Below are 6,185 nucleotides of genomic sequence, written 5' to 3'. Positions count from 1 at the left end.
AGGTTGTTCTTATTTGCCTTCAGTATTTGTTTACTAGCGCAAAAACAGACGAGTTCTGGGCGAACAGAGTCGGGGAGGCATTGAGTCAGCTTCCCCCCACTGAGGCTGCCGCCGCTGCCGCCTCCCGTGGCTCGGCTCGTCTCCCTGCGTGAACCCTCTGGCAGACACGCAACCGGCGGATATGCCGTCAAACTGGCGCTTCAACAGCGGCCGCACTTCCTGATCCTGTTCACGGGGGTGGATTAGCGCAGCAGCATGTCTGACAACATCTGAAACATTCGAGGTGTTTCGACTCTCCCATGCCGGCTCGCCCGTCCCGTCCCGAACTGTCCTCGCAAGCAGGGGGCCTTACTCTGTAATCCCCAAGTGCATGCTGGGTAAATATGTGCCCCAAGACTTGGAGGCTTCTGCACCTCGTTACATAAGGCCGTTTGTGTCTGACAGAGAGCCAGGGATGGAGGGGGGGGAAGAAATTAGAAAAAGAAGAAGAAGAAGGGAAAATGTTTGATAAGTCGAGAGAGTTATTTGGATTTGTGTGTGTGTGTGTGTGTGTGCGTGTGTGTGTGTGTGTGTGTGTGTGTACATGCACAGCAGTCCTGGTGGGAGGACGAGGTGGAAGAGGGACATTTGGATGTGAGAGAGATGTCAGACAAGGGCCTCGCTGCTTGGCTCCGTCGCTGCATATTTTAAAGTCGGTGCTCCCGAGGTTTGCTTTGCATGACTTAAACATGAGCAGCGAGCGCTTTGCTCCGAATGAGGAATTTGTGACAGTCCTCCATTATCTCTTCTGGTCTTACTTTACGTCTGCAGCGTTCTCATTTGGATATAAAACGGCTCCTGAGAAGGTTTTCTGCTGCTCGTCACGCAAACACAACTCCTGCACTGATTTCTACAGAACTGGCAGAGAGGTAGTCGGGGTGGATGCAACTTCTGTTTCTGAATTTCACATGTTTGTTTCCAGAAACTTAATATTATTTAAACATGGAGTGAGCTTCTTATGCTTCGTATCTGTTCACCTGAAACAACAAACTGCGCTGATCTATTTTAAGGGTTTTGTGGAGCAAAGAAAATGTTCCTCAGTGAACTGAGTGACTCTACCTGCAGCATTATTAACCTAAATAAACGCAGTTGTTATTGGCTTGTTTTGCTTTCCGCTGGTAGCAGAAATCGTAGTGAAGCCAGACAAAAGAAACACCAACATGATTTATCAGAAAAATGACCTCAGATGAGCCACTTGGTTCGTTTTTATTTAGAATTTAAAGATAAATAAATGGCGCCCATTAATTGGAGGGTTTTACTTGGTTTCATCTGAACAGCGTTTTATAGCAGCTAATGTTTAAATAACTGAATTTACCCTCTGACCTCGAGGCAGTTTATGGGTGTTTTTTTTGCTCCTGTCACATTTCCTCACATTTTTTTACTATAATATAAAGTCCTGCAGCATTTATTGAAGCAGCACAACCCTGACTAGAAGGAGAGGGAACTCAGAAATGTCTTTTGTGCAGCAGGACAGTTTATAACACGATAACAATCACATGCTATAGATATATTTCCATGTTTCGTCTACACAGCCTGCAGTTCAGCCAAAAAATGACTGAATGTTTGTCACATGACTTTTTCTCATTGCTGAGTCAATAACAGTTGTGCCAAGAGGCTTACATTTTTTTTGTTTTTTACTTAATGTGGTCAAAGCAAACAGGTGATTTTTGGTGAATTTTTCATCGAGTGATTTTTTAATAAAAGTGACAATTTTAAGCTGCAATTTGGTGAAGTTTTCTGACTGAACGGTTCATACAAGATGGTTGTTTGAAGTTGGAAATGCAATGATTTTGTTGTTTCTTATGATTTCTAACTCTGATCAGTAGTGCTATTTTGGCAGTTTTTTTTTTTAGTATTTCTTTCAAATCTGTCTGCAGGTTTTTGGGTAAATAATATCGTTATTGCACCATTAGTGCCTCTTATTAAATAAAAGCTGTTTAAGTCTTCTCGTACTTTATCGAGGCCACCACTGACTCGTTGTAACACAGACTAAAACCACTGTTGTGTTGTCTCTCGTGCAGATGTCGCACTGGGGACGTGACGGTGAGCCCAGTTTCCTCAGGAAGGCTTTTAATCCTCAGAGACTCTCAACACCTGATCGCCGACTGTCCTCCTTCTTGTTGGGAAATCAGCAGGATTCTGTCGCAGAACGTCGTCCCCCTCGCCGGTGTCCTCGGCCTCCCTCCTCCAGAAATCAGACAGGTGTGGCGGAGACGACACTGACGGCGCCCAGTTTTCTTAGATTTACGACGGGAGATTGAACACGGGTGTCATGGGACGGAGCGGACGTCAACAGCGCTGCACCGTGTGGCCCACTAGCTTTGTGTACTCTCTTTTTTTTTCCCACGCACTGCCTTTCTTTCCATGTTTCTACCTCCATCTGTCTCTGTCTCTCTCTCTTTCAGACTCCCCCCTTGCCTGTTCCCACTTAATCTCTGCTTAGAGACATGGCACCGACCCTGAAGCATAGCTCAGCTCCAAGTCCTTGGCTTATAGTGCCGGCACAAGAACATCAGGGCAGTGAGAACGTAACAGCCTCTCCACACTGATTGCAGCAGCGACACCACCGCCGCCACATGATCGGCACAGTTACATATGTGCAGTCTGCTTTTTAACGGCTGCTGCACATTTTTGAGTCGACTGCATGTTTTAAGGTCAAACTGAAATTGCTACAAGAGTCTACGCTGTAATTTACATGCTAAAAATCAATAGGCAGAAGGAAGAGGGGTATATTCTTTAGCTCGCAAACACACAAAAAAAGCCTTCAACTGTTCACTCCAACTATATTAACACCCACTTGACCTGGTACATGCATGGACACACCTGGTGTTGCGTCTTGACTTGCTAAATTAGCTGCAGGTACAGTGCATCGCTAACAACTGCAGGCTTAACAGCTACTTGGCTAATTAGCTGAATGCTACCTTTAGAAAGCTAACTCTTTAATGCCACTGCTAATGCAAAACAATGATCCACCAGTGGAGAAGTACATTGCTAACAATATTAGTTTACAGGCTAACAGCTAAATAGATAGTTAGCCAAAGAGCATAAAGCTTAAAATCAATTGGATTATTTAGTTTGCAAACAACTGTAGTCATTAGTCTTTTATTTCACTGCTAACACAAAAAACAGTCTTCAACTTTCTAGCTTCTGGCCTTTTTAGCTTCTAGCCTTTCCAGCCCATCCTAAGCATGCGTACATTTTGTGTTGCACACTAACTCACTTAATTAGCTAACAAACATCCATCAAGGGAAACGTGCATTAATTTTCAGGCTAATAGCTTAAAAACTTCTTAAATTAGCATTAGATTATTCAGTCGCTACCAATTGTGGTCGTTACTCTTTTATACCACTGCTAAAATAAAAAAAATAGCCTCATAATATCTAACTAGCTTAAAAACTTATTAAATTGACATTGGATTACTTAGTTGCTACCAATTGTGGTTGTTAAAAATGACTCTTCTATGCCACTGCTAACACAAAAAATAGCTGTTAACGTTAAACAACAAACATACATTAGCTTTCTTGCTAATGTCCTCGTTTTGTGCATGGACAAATCTTGTATTGCATGCTGACTTGCTAAATTAGCTAACAAACATCCAGCAGGGGGGAAAGTGCATCGCTGACAACATTAGTGTACAGGCTAATAGCTAAATAGCTTGTTAGCCTATATCTTAAAAACTTCACGGGATTATTTACTTGTTACTCTTTGATGCCATTGCTTACACAAATATAGCCCTCAGCTTTAAACAACATATTAGCTGTCCTGATAATGTAGCATTAGCATCTGTTAGCATCTTAGTCATGCAGTGTTTAGCAGTTAAGTTAAAGCTTTATGGCCAGTATCCTCTTTTCCTTGTGCATACATGGGCACATCTTCTGTTCCATCTTGGTTTGCTAAATTAGCTAACAGCCATCAGGGGAGAAGTGCACTGCTAACAACATTAGCTTACAGGCTAATAGCTACTTAGCTAGTTAGCAGAAACCTAATCCTCCTCATTATCACTGCTAACAAAATGCTATCCGTCTTTAGTGGTGGTGCTTTGCTAACATTGTGTGTTTACTCTGATACCATTTTTGAACCCTTTAAATCATAAATGTCCTTTCAATAAGAGACGGGTACAAGCAGAGCAGCACATTTTATCATTATTTTGCCCCGATGTAAAAATCTGACAGGTAGTTCTGATTTCAGTTGGACTTTAAATCGTAAAATGTCCCCTTCGTATCTCAGTCTGTTCTTCGTTTCATCGTCCAGCCAGACCTGCTCTGATAAAGGGATTGTTCTGCAGGAAGCTTCGCTGGTCGCTCCGGCTGTAGTCGATTTTAAGATCGAGCGGCTGCGACGTCGTGAGTCAGTTTGTCTCGGTTACCTGCACTTCACCTGTGTGGAGAGGGACAGCTGTGCTTCACTATCGGCGAGCAGAGGCACTTGTGTGGGCACCGCATCCACTGTTTATTCATGTTCCTCATTCTGACACTCTCCTGCTGTCACTTGACAGATCTGAATGTACATTTTGTTGTCGTTTTATAAAGACGTGAACAGAAAAAAAACGAGGCCTAGTGCCGTGTTCCTGTGTGTTTCTCATCTGTTTCATTCTTTATTTATTGCAAAAGCAAAGGGATGCTGCTTGTCCTTATTTCTCCTTTCAGCATCACCACCTGGTCCTTGTATACTGTCCCAACTTTTTTTAGTTCAAGCTAAGCTATTCCTGGCCAACCATGCCGTTTCCCCACCACCACCACCACCACCACCACCACCACCACCCCTCTTCTTCCTCGCTGGTGCTGAGCTGAGGTTTCTCCATGTTGCCGCTGTAGCCCGGACCTGGGAGCTCTCGAAGAGGGAAGACATGACCCAGATATGTCTGCTAGCCACCTAGCTTCGCTTCAAATTGGGCTAGAGCTGCAGCTTTCCTCCGCAGTGACTGCATTGTGAACCCGATGCCAGGCAGGTTTACAGTAAGAGCAGGAGGACTGTGGGGCCTTGGGTTATTGATGCGCCGTACCGAACATCTCTTCGGGGCTGCGATCGATCAAAGCTCGGGGTGGGAAGAGGGAGTGTTGCGTTTGAGGGCCGTCTCTCTGTGGAGTCACCTGCGTATGAGGCTCGGCTGTTTGTGTGTCTTTGCGAGGACGTCCTGGGCTGCAGGGCAGGGCAGTGGGAGTGGGCGCTGTGGCAGGCGGACACGGGAAAGTGGGTTAAATTCCAGGCATTCTCTTACATCTGAAGCCGCACTGTTTCTGGTTTTGTCTTTTCTGTAACTTATCTTACATCTTGTGTGTGTGTGTGTGTGAGCCCTTTGCCAAGCCCACTGGCTATGGAAAAACAATTTAACTGGATTTAATTTGTTGCCCTCCCTCCTCCTTCCTCTTCCCTCCTCCTTCCCCTCAGTGTTTTTTTTTTTTTTCTTTTGTGTGCGTCTGGGAGGTTGGGAATTCATCTTGTTTAGTAACTCCACGCTTAGTCCGAAGCTCGCTTTGCAAGTCAGACGGGCCGAGTTTCATGGCAGCTTCAAGGCCTTGAGTCATGTCTGGACTTTGTTTTCTGTGAGTAAACATCCACCATCTCATTTGGACGAAGGCTCCTTAGGCCACATGAAACTGCAATTATTTCTCTTCTAATCTGACGGACGGCTCTTTTCTTGTCTTTTTTCTCGATCGGCCGTCGCTCCACGCTCCAAAGGGTTAATAAAGCACAATGAAACCAGTTGCCTAGAGCCCTGACCACTTTTTCCATTCTTGCTGGAAACTTTCCAGTGCTATTTATATGAAACCTCAGGCCCGACTATCAAGAAACCCACTTTATCCTAAAGTTCTGTCTCGCTAGAAAAAAAAAACAAACAAAAAAAAAACGCTGCATTAATAAAAAAAAAACATCAGAAATGGCCGAGATGCTCTGGAATCTGCGGTCTGAGTTTACAACCACGTACGAGCTTCCACCAGTGAAATAAATCCACATCTACTGTTGTGTAACCAAAGAAAACACTACAACGCATCTAATCTTGCGCCGGGCCGGACGTCTGAGGAGAAACACAAGCTGTCTTTTTTTATGCAGGCTCGGAGGGAATTCTATCACTTTTGGCCGGGATATTGACATATTTTCAAATGATAACATTATTATTTGTTTTAAGGAGTAGCTGGAAGGCAGAG

General features: G+C 44.3%; 1 protein-coding gene across 3 annotated transcripts in view; it reads left to right on the top strand.

The window, feature by feature from the left end:
* Positions 1 to 4,590, top strand: part of dtd1 (D-aminoacyl-tRNA deacylase 1) — a 25,637-nt gene extending 21,047 nt beyond the window's left edge. The window contains exons 6-7 of one of the 3 annotated variants that reach the window (XR_520077.1): positions 2,061 to 3,332; positions 3,444 to 4,590. The gene's annotated coding sequence lies outside the window, so the exon portion shown is untranslated. Of the gene's footprint in view, positions 1 to 2,060; positions 3,408 to 3,443 lie in introns of those variants that run through there. The other 2 variants (XR_520078.1, XM_008278996.1) reach the window with 2 other exon arrangements.
* Positions 4,591 to 6,185: the final 1,595 nt, after the last annotated feature.

The sequence above is a fragment of the Stegastes partitus genome, unplaced genomic scaffold, assembly GCF_000690725.1.
Source record: "Stegastes partitus isolate 25-593 unplaced genomic scaffold, Stegastes_partitus-1.0.2 Scaffold141, whole genome shotgun sequence".
Taxonomy (NCBI): domain Eukaryota; kingdom Metazoa; phylum Chordata; class Actinopteri; family Pomacentridae; genus Stegastes; species Stegastes partitus.
Note: the sequence above shows the minus strand (reverse complement) of the source record. Positions and strands in the feature narration are given on the sequence as shown.